The 12,397-nt window shown below is 38.8% G+C and overlaps 1 protein-coding gene across 1 annotated transcript in view; it reads left to right on the top strand.

Moving 5' to 3' along the window:
- Positions 1-12,397, top strand: part of ARAP1 (ArfGAP with RhoGAP domain, ankyrin repeat and PH domain 1) — an 860,101-nt gene that overhangs the window by 150,719 nt on the left and 696,985 nt on the right. Inside the window, exon 3 of the mRNA XM_053708778.1 lies at positions 195-300. The gene's annotated coding sequence lies outside the window, so the exon portion shown is untranslated. The remainder of the gene's footprint in view (positions 1-194; positions 301-12,397) is intronic.

Here is a 12,397-nt window from a genome sequence, read left to right as displayed (position 1 = left end):
TCCGGTCCCTAACCTGCTGTATGAGCGGGGTATATCTGTAATTCAAAAGAAAACTCTTTCAATCCCTGATTTGTTTTTGGGTTTTTTGTAAAATTCCCTGAATTTGTCAGAAAATAGTAAACGAATATGCTTCTCAGTATAGATGAAAATTTATCTTCTTCTAAGTCTGTTACAGATGGTTCCTCTTGTTGCAGATGTGATACAGAACAAGTCCTGAGCTGGGCGATATCAGACTGAACACAGAATCTGCCCTGATCCTTGTTTTTCTGGAGTGAAAAAAGCAACAACAAAAAAACCCAGGTAGGGTTTACTCACAGCAGAGTTATAATGATGCATTACCTATATTTAGTCTTAGTGAATATTAGGTTTTTCAGTTCTTTTAATAGTGAATCTGCATTTTATTTTTGTCATGACTGCCGGTTTTATCTTGTTTATTAACCCTTAATGTATTTGCTTAATCATATTAACTTGCTAAAATACACTGATGATATAGTTTTAAATTATATTTATTTAATTGATACTGGTCACAGTAACTAATGTATTAAATTGGCATTCAGACAGAGAAATTTAAAAAACCAAAACGTTCTAATTTGATTCTATTATCAAATTATCTTCGTTCTCTTGGTATCTTTTGTTGAAAAGTAGGGCCTTCAGCTCAGGAGTGTGCACGTGTCTGGAGCAGCTGTTTTTAAAGAATGTTATCCATTTGAAAGAGCAAGTGCTCCAGGCGCCTATGTACCTCATGAGCAAACAATACAATGGGAACGAAACAAATTTGATTACAGAAGTACATTTAGAAACCTGTATTACAGCTCTGTATCACAAAAAATTGCAGGTTTCATATCCCTTTAATACATTTCATGCACCTCCCTCTGTTTATGGGGGCTGCCATTTTGGAACCTAGGTTACACTGCAGTATTTGAAGTAGAGTTGCTGCACAACACTGGAATGTAATGATAGATTTATACAGGTCAGTACCCAGGGCATAACCTCAATACTATGCTTATTAAATGTATTTACTGTTTAATTATGGAAGCAAGGCGCTTTAACTTGGGCTTGGAGCCTCATACAGAAAACACCCTGGCACTGTTGTTTGGTTGAAAAGAAGTGTTGGACTTAGAGTTACCAGTAGGGACTTGGTACAGGTAGCAGGTGGGGTTATAGATCCCCCCCCCCCCCAAAGCTCTGACTGTCCCATGCTGGACCCCATTATATTTATTTTTCACAAATTAACAATGATTTTATCCTTGAATGCCAGTTTTATAGAAATCAGTCATTTTACCTCTTTTGCTGCCAGTAACACACAGACCATACGTTTTACCCCAGTGGCCTCACTTAACACACAAAGATCAATGTTTAAACACTCTACACACAAGATACTCAACCCCTCCCCCCAAAAAAAACTGTCCCTTTAAGTGTCACCTGGCAATCTTTCCTCTCTGTGGCATGTATTATTGTAATAGCTACTCAGCACTTATACCTGGCTGCTATGTCTCTGTGACAGCCAGGCTCAGTGCTCTCTTCCCACTCCTTTAACTCCAAACCATTATTGGAAGCAGCTTACTGGTTGTGGCTGACATGGACCTTGAAGGTAAGGAACGAACCACAAACAAAGTTTAAATAACAAAATAATTATTTATAGTAATACTTTTCTTTCACAAATAGGAATTTATGACACTTTACTTTGAAACTGTCACTTAAAGCTAAGTGAGCATAGCCAAAGCCTTCTGGGTATAAATTCCATTCTTTTATACAATTTGCTGTGCCAAACCTTTGGTCCTGAAGGCTAATGTATAAACTATATTTCAGTCCATTAAAGGGACAGTAAATGACTTGTATTTACAACACTTTTTTTACACTTTTTTTTTGCAGTCTTCCAATAGATTTGTGAATTTCTGGTCAATCAAAGGTTTAAATAACAGCTGTGGTTGTGTTACAACGTAGGGATTTAACCACTTGAGTGTGTGTGTGCTCCAAATATTCACAGAGTTATAATAATGCTACAGGTGTTATGCAGCAGTCATTATGTGTTTTACAGGCAAGCAAGGGTTAAGTATTTGTGTGTCATTGCAGTGATTTATTCAGTTAAGTATAGTGGAAAACTTCTGCACTCAAAAACCAAGTCCCATAGAAAAAGTAGTTCCAAGCAGGCAGACTTAAAACACTCCTTGTTTATTCATACTGTATATCAAAACGGAAGCACACAGTTAATACAATAACAGAGGGCACGGATCTTACGTATCAAGTGTGACAACTTGTAGTACCACTCACGTAATATACCTGACTTGCAAACAATGTTTAATACAGTAAGTCGGAACACTACGTGATAGGATTAAAGAGCATGCAGTATACTGGACATCAAAAACCTAGATGTGTGGTCAGAGGCGTAACTAGAAACTACAGGGCCCAGGTGCAAGAATCTAAGAAGGGCCCCCCCCCCCCAAAAAAAGGTGAATTTGATACATATCTTTTTTCTTTCATGTAATTGGCAAGAGTCCATGAGCTAGTGACGTATGGGATATACAATCCTACCTGGAGGGGCAAAGTTTCCCAAACCTCAAAATGCCTATAAATACACCCCTCCCCACACCCACAATTCAGTTTTACAAAGTTTGCCTCCTATGGAGGTGGCAAGGACATTATATGTCTACAATAGACTTGCAGGATGCTTACCTTCATATTCCGATTCATCCAGAACATTATCAGTTCCTGAGATTCTCTTTTCTAGACAAGCATTACCAATTTGTTGCTCTTCCATTTGGCCTAGCAACAGCTCCAAGAATCTTTTCAAAGGTTCTGGGTGCCCTACTCTTTGTAATCAGAGAACAGGGTATTGCAGTGTTTCCTTATTTGGACGATATCTTGGTACTAGCTCAGTCTTTACGTTCTGCAGAATCTCACACGAATCAACTTGTGTTGTTTCTTCGAAAACATGGTTGGAGGATCAATTTCCCAAAAAGATTTTTGATTCCTCAGACAAGGGTCACCTTTTTAGGTTTCCAGATAGATTCAGTGTCCATGACTCTGTCTCTAACAGACAAGAGACGATTGAAATTGGTTGCAGCATGTCGGCACCTTCAGTCTCAGTCATTCCCTTCAGTGGCTATGTGCTTAGAAGTTTTAGGCCTCATGACTGCAGCATCGGACGCGATCCCTTTTGCTCGTTTTCACATGAGGCCTCTCCAGCTTTGCATGCTGAATCAATGGTGCCGGGATTATACAAAGATATCACAATTAATATCCTTAAATCCCAATGTTCGACACTCTCTGATGTGGTGGTTAAATCACCAGCGTTTAGTTCAAGGGGCCTCTTTTGTTCGGCCAACCTGGACTATGATCACAACAGATGCGAGTCTTTCAGGTTGGGGAGCTGTCTGGGGATCTCTGACAGCACAAGGGGTTTGGAAATCTCAAGAGGCGAGATTACCAATCAATATTTTAGAACTCCGTGCAATTCTCAGAGCTCTTCAGTTTTGGCCTCTGTTGAAGAGAGAACCGTTCATTTGTTTTCAGACAGACAATATCACAACGGTGACATATGTCAATCATCAGGGTGGGACTCAGTCCCCTAGCTATGAAAGAAGTATCTCGGATACTTGTTTGAACGGAATCCAGCTCTTGTCTAATTTCTGTGGTTCATATCCCAGGTGTAGACAATTGGGAGGCGGATTTTCTCAGCCGTCAGACTTTACATCCAGGGGAGTAGTCTCTCCATCCGGATGTGTTTTCTCAGATTGTTCAGATGTGGGGTCTTCCAGAAATAGATCTGATATCTTCTTATCAAAACAAGAAACTTCCCAGATACCTGTCCAGGTCCAGGGATTCTCAGGCGGAAGCAGTGGATGCGCTGACACTTCCTTGGTGTTATCAACCTGCTTATATCTTCCCGCCTTTAGTTCTTCTTCCGAGAGTGATCTCCAAGATCATTATGGAACAATCATTTGTGTTGCTGGTGGCTCCAGCATGGCCCCACAGGTTTTGGTATGCGGATCTTGTTCGGATGTCCAGTTGCCAACCTTGGCCACTTCCGTTAAGGCCATACCTACTGTCTCAAGGTCCGTTTTTCCATCAGGATCTCAAATCATTAAATTTGAAGGTATGGAAATTGAACGCTTAGTATTAAGTCATAGAGGTTTCTCTGACTCAGTAATTAATACTATGTTACAAGCTCATAAATCTGTCTCTAGGAAGATTTATTATCGAGTTTGGAAGACTTGCATTTCATGGTGTTCTTCTCATAAATTCTCTTGGCATTCGTTTAGAATTCCTAGAATTTTACAGTTTCTCCAGGATGGTTTGGATAGGGGTTTGTCTGCAAGTTCCTTGAAGGGACAAATCTCTGCTCTTTCTGTTTTATTTCACAGAAAGATTGCTAATCTTCCTAATATTCACTGTTTTGTACAGGCTTTAGTTCGTATTAAGCCTGTCATTAAATCAATTTCTCCTCCTTGGAGTCTTAATTTGGTTCTGAAGGCGCTACATGCTCCTCCTTTTGAGCCTATGCATTCTTTGGATATTAAACTACTTTCTTGGAAAGTGTTCCTTTTGGCTATCTCTTCTGCTAGAAGAGTTTCTGAGCTATCTGCTCTTTCTTGTGAATCTCCTTTTCTGATTTTTCATCAGGATAAGGCGGTTTTGCGGACTTCATTTGAATTTTTACCTAAGGTTGTGAATTCTAACAACATTAATAGAGAAATTGTTAAATTGTTAGCCCTTCCTTGTGTCCTAATCCTAAGAATCCTTTGGAAAGATCCTTACATTCTTTGGATGTGGTAAGAGCTTTGAAATATGTTGAAGCTACTAAAGATTTCAGGAAGACTTCTAGTCTATTTGTTATCTTTTCTGGTCCTAGGAAAGGTCAGAAGGCCTCTGCTATATTTCCTTGGCTTCTTGGTTAAAGCTTTTGATTTATCAAGCTTATTTGGAGTCGGGTTAAGCCCCGCCTCAGAGAATTACAGCTCATTCTACTAGATCAGTCTCCACTTCGTGGGCTTTTAAGAATGAAGCTTCAGTTGATCAGATTTGCAAAGCAGCAACTTGGTCTTCTTTGCATACATTTACTAAATTCTACCGTTTTGATGTATTTGCTTCTTCTGAAGCAGTTTTTGGTAGAAAAGTTCTTCAGGCAGCTGTTTCAGTTTGATTCTTCTGCTGCTGTTTTAAGTTTTTTTTTCTTCATGAGAATAACTTATATTTGGGTTGTGGATTATTTTTTCAGCATTTGGCTGTTTTTTTATTTTTTATCCCTCCCTCTCTAGTGACTCTTGCGTGGAGTTCCACATCTTGGGTATTTGATATCCCATACATCACTAGCTCATGGACTCTTGCCAATTACATGAAAGAAAACATAATTTATGTAAGAACTTACCTGGTAAATTCATTTCTTTCATATTGGCAAGAGTCCATGAGGCCCACCCTTTTTATGGTGGTTATGATTTTTTTTTTTGTATAAAGCACAATTATTCCAAATTCCTTTGTTGATGCTTTTTACTCCTTTCTTTATCACCCCACTACTTGCCTATTTGTTAAACTGAATTGGGGGTGTGGTGAAGGGTGTATTTATAGGCATTTTGAGGTTTGGGAAACTTTGCCCCTCCTGGTAGGATTGTATATCCCATACGTCACTAGCTCATGGACTCTTGCCAATATGAATGAAATGAATTTATCAGGTTAGTTCTTACATAAAATATGTTTTTAATTTATTTATTTTTTTACATTTAACACAGAAAAAAAATGTGAATCAGATTACATGTCTGCAAAAGGAGGTACCCTGTGCCCACAGTCTGCGATATGGTCTGACCCCCTATTACTGTATATAGTGACACTGTTTAACCCACCAGTACTGTATATAGTGAGTTAGTGACACAGGCTGTAATCTGCCCGTGAGATGGCTGGCCTGACCCTACCCGCCCCAGTACTTTATAAAGTGACCACAGTAGTCAGTGACATGGTCCAGCCACCCATACTGTATATAGTGGTACTGTATAGTGACACTTTTTACCCCCCACCCCCCCCTGCTGTAACAAGGTCTGTAATTTTATGGTTCCACAAACATATACACACATACACAGTCACATACATGCACACACACACACACGCATAAATACACACACAGTCACATATACACATACACACAGTCACATATACATATACACACACACACACATACGCATACATACACACACACACACAGTCACATACATACAGACACACACGCATAAATACACACACACACACACACACACACACATACGCATACATACACACACGCATAAATACACACACAGTCACATATACACATACACACACACACACCAATAGGTAAAACAGAAACACTAACCCCTGTAGTCAGAGACATTAGTGAAGCATCATGTCACACTCACAGGATATCAGTGCAGGCAGTGGCAGGTCAGCGTTTTTTATTGGAATATTTGTATTTTTTGTAGCTGGGCCCCTACCCTCAGGGGCCCAGTCGCAGTTGCGACCTCTTCACCCCCTGTAGTTTTGCCCCTGTGTGTGGTTACATCAGTTGCCAAACATTTTAGGAGTTTTCATTATTCTGATGTAACTCAGGTAATGATTCAGGTTGTAGGTCATGTTCCCTTTCCCACCAGAGGGGGAGATAGAGAGCAGATTCTAAGTAAAAAAGATCTTATATTTACAGACTAGAATTCCGGGTTGTTTATTTATTTGTGAAATAAAGGATAGAATCCATTTGGAAGTGTATTATAGTAGCATAGATTTATATACATTGTAAGTAGTATAGTTGTGCACTAGATTGTTGGGGGGATTTAATTAAAGGCACATGAAACCCACATTTTTTCTTTCATGATTCAGAGTATGTGATTTTAAAGGGCCATAATACCCAAATGTTGAAATACTTGAAAGTGATGCAGCATAGCTGTAAAATGCTGTCTAGAAAATATCACCTGAACATCTCTATGTAAAAAAGAAAGATATTTTACCTCAAAAGTTCCTCAGTAGCCACATCCCATTGTAAAGGACTTCTAAGCAAGTATGTCTGTCCCGGGACAGCGGAAGGAGCGAGCTTTTGTGCACTCTCATCTTATTTCACCAATCAGGTAAAGGAGGTTTACTATGAAATCTCATGAGAGTTAAGTGAAATCTCATGAGATCACAGTAAAAGAGTTCATGACCTCAGCACTGCTGATGCTGATTGGCTGCTGTTCATTTCTCCATTTTTTTTATTTTTTTTTACCTGCAGATGAGCAGTGACTGAAGTATAACTTTCTTTCATGTAATTAGCAAGAGTCCATGAGCTAGTGACGTATGGGATATACATTCCTACCAGGAGGGGCAAAGTTTCCCAAACCTCAAAATGCCTATAAATACACCCCTCACCACACCCACAATTCAGTTTTACAAACTTTGCCTCACATGGAGGTGGTGAAGTAAGTTTGTGCTAGATTCTACGTTGATATGCGCTTCGCAGCAGGCTGAAGCCCGGTTTTCCTCTCAGAGTGCAGTGAATGTCAGAGGGATGTGAAGAGAGTATTGCCTATTTGAATACAATTGTCTTCCTCTAGGGGATCTATTTCATAGGTTCTCTGTTATCGGTCGTAGAGATTTCTTCTCCTACCTCCCTTTTCAGATCGACGATATACTCTTATATACCATTACCTCTACTGATTCTCGTTTCAGTACTGGTTTGGCTATCTACTATATGTAGATGAGTGTCCTGGGGTAAGTCTTATTTTTTGTGACACTCTAAGCTATGGTTGGGCACTTTATATGTAAAGTTCTAAATATATGTGTTTAAACTTATATTTGCCATGATTCAGGATAATCAGTATTCCTTCATTCAGACTGTCAGTTTCATTATTTGGGATAATGCATATGAATATATATTTTTTCTTACCTTGAAAATTTTCAATTGACTATTTTTCCCTGCGGGCTGTTAGGCTCGCGGGGGCAGAAAATGCTTCTTTTTATTGCGTCATTTTTGGCGCAAACTTTTTTGGCGCAAAATTTCGATATTTCCGGCGCCGTAGTTGAAGCCGGAAGTTGTTCGTAGTTACGTCATTTTTTTGACGCATGTGTATTCAGACGTTTTTTTGCGCAAAAAAATGTGGGCGTCTGTTTCGATGTCAGAGGATGTGGCGTCATACTTGGCGCCAAAAGATATGGGCGTTGTACTTGGCGCCAATAATGTGGGCGTCATATTTGGCGCCAAAAATGTGGGCGTCTTTTTTTGTTCCACTTTTTTTCACATTATTTAAGTCTCATTTTTGCTGCTTCTGGTTGCTAGAGGCTTGTTTGTTTTGCATTTTTCTCCCATTCCTGAAACTGTCATTTAAGGAATTTGATAATTTTGCTTTATATGTTGTTTTTTTCTATTACATATTGCAAGATTTTCCATTCACTGTTCCTGAATCAGAAAATGCTAACGGATTCCTGTTGACTGATATCAGTCCTACCAAAGCTAAGTTCATTTTTTTTTTTTTTTTTAATTTATAATTTTTTATTGGTAATCCATTGAGGGGTACAAAAAGAAAAAGAGGATGAGGTTAAAAACAGTAATTACATATTAGGGGGGTATAATACAAAAAATAAAATAAAAAAAATGTATTCCTTATTCTTTTCCTTCTTTCGAATCAAGCAAATGGAAAAGCAATCAAAAACAGAATATAAGGCATTGTTCCAGGTCTCGTTGTAAATATATACATAAATCATAATGGCCTCTTACATAAACGAAAGCAAGAATATTTGAGCCAAAATAGATCTGTCTCTGGTTTTGGCAAAACATAACCTAGTACCCTAAAAATGCAACCTGATCTCGTCCAGTTAACCCCTTACTTGAAACCAAAAAAAGTTTTTCTGATTTTTAGACAAACAGCTGTGGTCCTATTAAATTTCAAAATCAGATAGAGTAAGTCACAGCTACAAACAGAGGACAAAAGATCCTACAAACCTGAGACAGTAACACAGACAAAAACAACAAAAAACAAACAAACAAAAATTTCCCCAAACTCATATGGAGAAAAAAAAAAAAAAAGAGTAGGCTAGGTTCGCTTCCGGCGGAGACCCGGATGCTTAGAATTTACCATATTCCTAGTAATACTAATTCACTATCTTTAAAAGGATAAATTATGTATTCAATCTCGCTGGGGGGGAGTGCTTTGATAAATTGTGACCATTTGGAAAAGAAGTTCTTTATGTCTTGATCTTTTTGCAAGTTGGTATCCAGTTGTTCAATTATACATTGCTTTTTTAAGCAATTTTTGACTTCAGTTAAGCTTGGGATGGCATTTAGCTTCCATTTCTTTAAAATCAAGTATCTAACCGCGAGGGTAGCCATACTTATAATTTTGCTAGTCTGGTATGGTGGAGTGGGATTGTCAGAAAAAAAGACTATCCTCCTGGGGGAGAATGTGAAGGGAGGTACCTTGACTATATTATTAAGCCAAAATTGAACTTTTAACAAAAAGTTATGAATTTTTGGGCAGTCCCAGATCTTGTGCAGCAGGTCAGCAGATGGAAATGAGCATTTGGGACATTTATTGAACCCTAGACTTCTGCATTTAAAGCCTTTCTTAGGAGTAAAATAAGTCATGTGGAGAGGTCTTAAATGTGACTCCCTCCACGTAGCTGAAAGAGTAACCCGACAAGTTTCCTGAATCGAAAAGGTGAGAAGAGCTGAATCCAGAGAGTCCTGCTGAAGCAGAGAGGACCATTTAAAGTAGAGTTTCTCCAAAACAACAGGGCCTTTAAGAGCTGATAGGGTTTGATAGATGTAAGAGATTGATGTAAGCCCATTTTTGAATAGTATCATCCATTTTTCTAAATCTCCCATAGACCATTCCCAGCCATGGTCAGTGACCTGCTTGAGAGCAAAATGTCTCACTTGCAAGTATGCAAAGAAGTTATTATTAGGAATAGCGAACTCCTGTTTGAGAGAGTCAAAGGACTTAATACATTTCCTCTCAAAGTCCAGTAATTGTTCCAGTCTTACCAGTCCAAGTAATGCCCATTTGGAGAATACAGCTGACTGTACGCCTGCTACAAACTGAGGATTATTTAATATAGGGAGATGTCTTGAGACTTCAGTATTTATATGAAGAGCCAAACCGATCCTTCTCCAAATGAAGATTGGGTTATAAATGGAGCTCATCTTTTTTATTCCAATAGGGGTCATACTGCTGTTGCAATGAGTCAATGCTACCAATGAGTAGGGATGAATCATATTGCTCTCTAAATCCCCGTTAGTAATGTAATTGCTATTAGTAAACCAATTTGCCATAATTCGTGCCAGGAATACTTGATTATAGAGACGAAGATCAGGGAGAGACAATCCTCCCTGCTCTCTCAGTAGAGTTAGTCTAGCTAATGAAATTCTGGGTTTTCTCTTCTGCCAGATGAATACTCGTAAGGCAGTATTAAATGAAGTGATATCTTTTGCTTTAAGAAGTAAAGGAGTGTTCTGGAGAACATAAAGAATTCTAGGGAGAAGAGACATTTTGTACAAAGCTATACGGCCCGACATTGACAGTGGAAGATTCTGCCAGTTTTTTAACACTTCTTTAACACTAGCTAACACCGGGAGTATATTCAATGAATACCAGTTGTCCGGATTAGCCGAGATCCAAATACCTAAATATTTGAAAGAATCCTGAACAATTTTGAAAGGAATGGATATAGGTGAGTTTTGTGATTGTTTAATCCAGAGAAGTTCTGATTTTGCAGAATTGACGGAATAGCCTGAGAAGGATCCAAATTTTTCAATTATCAAGAGAAGTTTAGGAATATTTCTTTGTGTGTTTGACATATATATTAGCACATCATCGGCGTAAAGTGCAGTTTGCAAGATTTTTCTTTTAATCTTAATCCCTTCAATCTGCTGGCGGATTTGATTTGCAAGAGGTTCGATGACTAGATCAAATAAAAGCGGCGAGAGAGGGCACCCCTGCCTTGTACCTTTTTCTAATTTTATAGCCTGCGTGGGGGACCCATTCACTATTATTTTCGTATAAGCGTTCTTATATAGATTGTTAAAAAAAGTCAAAAAGTGACCTGACAAACCAAATTGTTGTAGAGTAAATGCTATATGATCGTGGTAAACCGAGTCAAATGCCTTACCTGCATCTATTGATATAATTGCCAGGTCAGGGGTACCCTCTCTAACCCCCTCTCGCTGCCCCTCCCCTGTTTTAAAATAATCTACAACAAGGAACACCTCCCTTATTTTAGCTGAGGAATTACGTTTCTTTAAAAAACCAGCTTGGTCCTTGTGTTTGATACTGGGCAGATGAGATTGAAGCCTGTGTGCTAGTATTGATGACAAAAGTTTGTAATCGGTGTTGAGAAGCGCGATTGGTCTATAGGACTCTTTTTCAGCTGGATCTTTACCCTGTTTGAGAATAAGGGAAGTGAATGAAGCCACAAAGTCAGGGGAGGGGGTGCTACCTTTGATGTAGAGATCATTGAATAGTGAAGTTAGATGAGGTGTTATTTCAGGCATTAGGATCTTATAAAATTCATTTGGAAGAGCGTCTGGTCCCGGGGTTTTGTTAAGAGTAAGCTTCTTTATTGAGGCAAGAACTTCAGTCTCTGTTATTGGGGCACAGATCTGATCCAGCATTTGAGAAGTTAGCTTTGGGTATTGAATTTTCTCCCAAAATTCCTCCCTTTGTTTAAAATCAGAGATCTTATGTGCGTATATGGATTTAAAATATTCGGTGAAAATATCGAGAATTTCTTCGGCTGTCTTATAGGTTTTGCCTTCATGACGAAGTGAGCTAATTAGGGGAGAAGCCCTATCGCGACTAACCAGGTTCGCAAGAAGCTTCCCAGTTTTACTCCCAAAGTGATACAATTTTGCCTGCATCTTTAGATCTTTCTGAGATGATTGGTAGAGAAGGAGTGAATCTCTTTCTCGTAAAGCAGTTGTATACTTCATCCAGTTCTCAGGTGATTTCAGTAGAATGTACTGATTATAGGTATTTATAACTGATTTCAGTACTTCTATTTCTCTTACCTTGAGTTTTTTTGTCCTTGCTATGGTATATGCTAAAGTCTCGCCTCGCAAGACCGCCTTAGCTGTCTCCCAGAAAATAGCAGGTTTAGTGGTATGCTCATGATTGAATAGTGTAAATTTGCGATATTTAGCTATGAGCCAATTTTTAAACTTATTATCTGTAGCTAAATGCAGAGGAAACCGAAAGCCCGTATTCCTTGCGGGGGTAGGGCTTAGCCGAAAGTGTAAAGAAATTGGCGCATGATCTAAAATAGTGATGGGAAAGATTTCTGCAATTATATTAGGATTAGCAAGCCTATAATCTAGCAAAAACAGGTATATAGCGATTTATGGGCCCTTGAGTGACAGGTAAAGTCTCTGGCCTCCGGATTTTTCAATCTCCAGATGTCAGTGACCTTCAAA

This window comes from Bombina bombina, chromosome 3 (genome assembly GCF_027579735.1).
Source record: "Bombina bombina isolate aBomBom1 chromosome 3, aBomBom1.pri, whole genome shotgun sequence".
NCBI lineage: Eukaryota > Metazoa > Chordata > Amphibia > Anura > Bombinatoridae > Bombina > Bombina bombina.
Note: the sequence above shows the minus strand (reverse complement) of the source record. Positions and strands in the feature narration are given on the sequence as shown.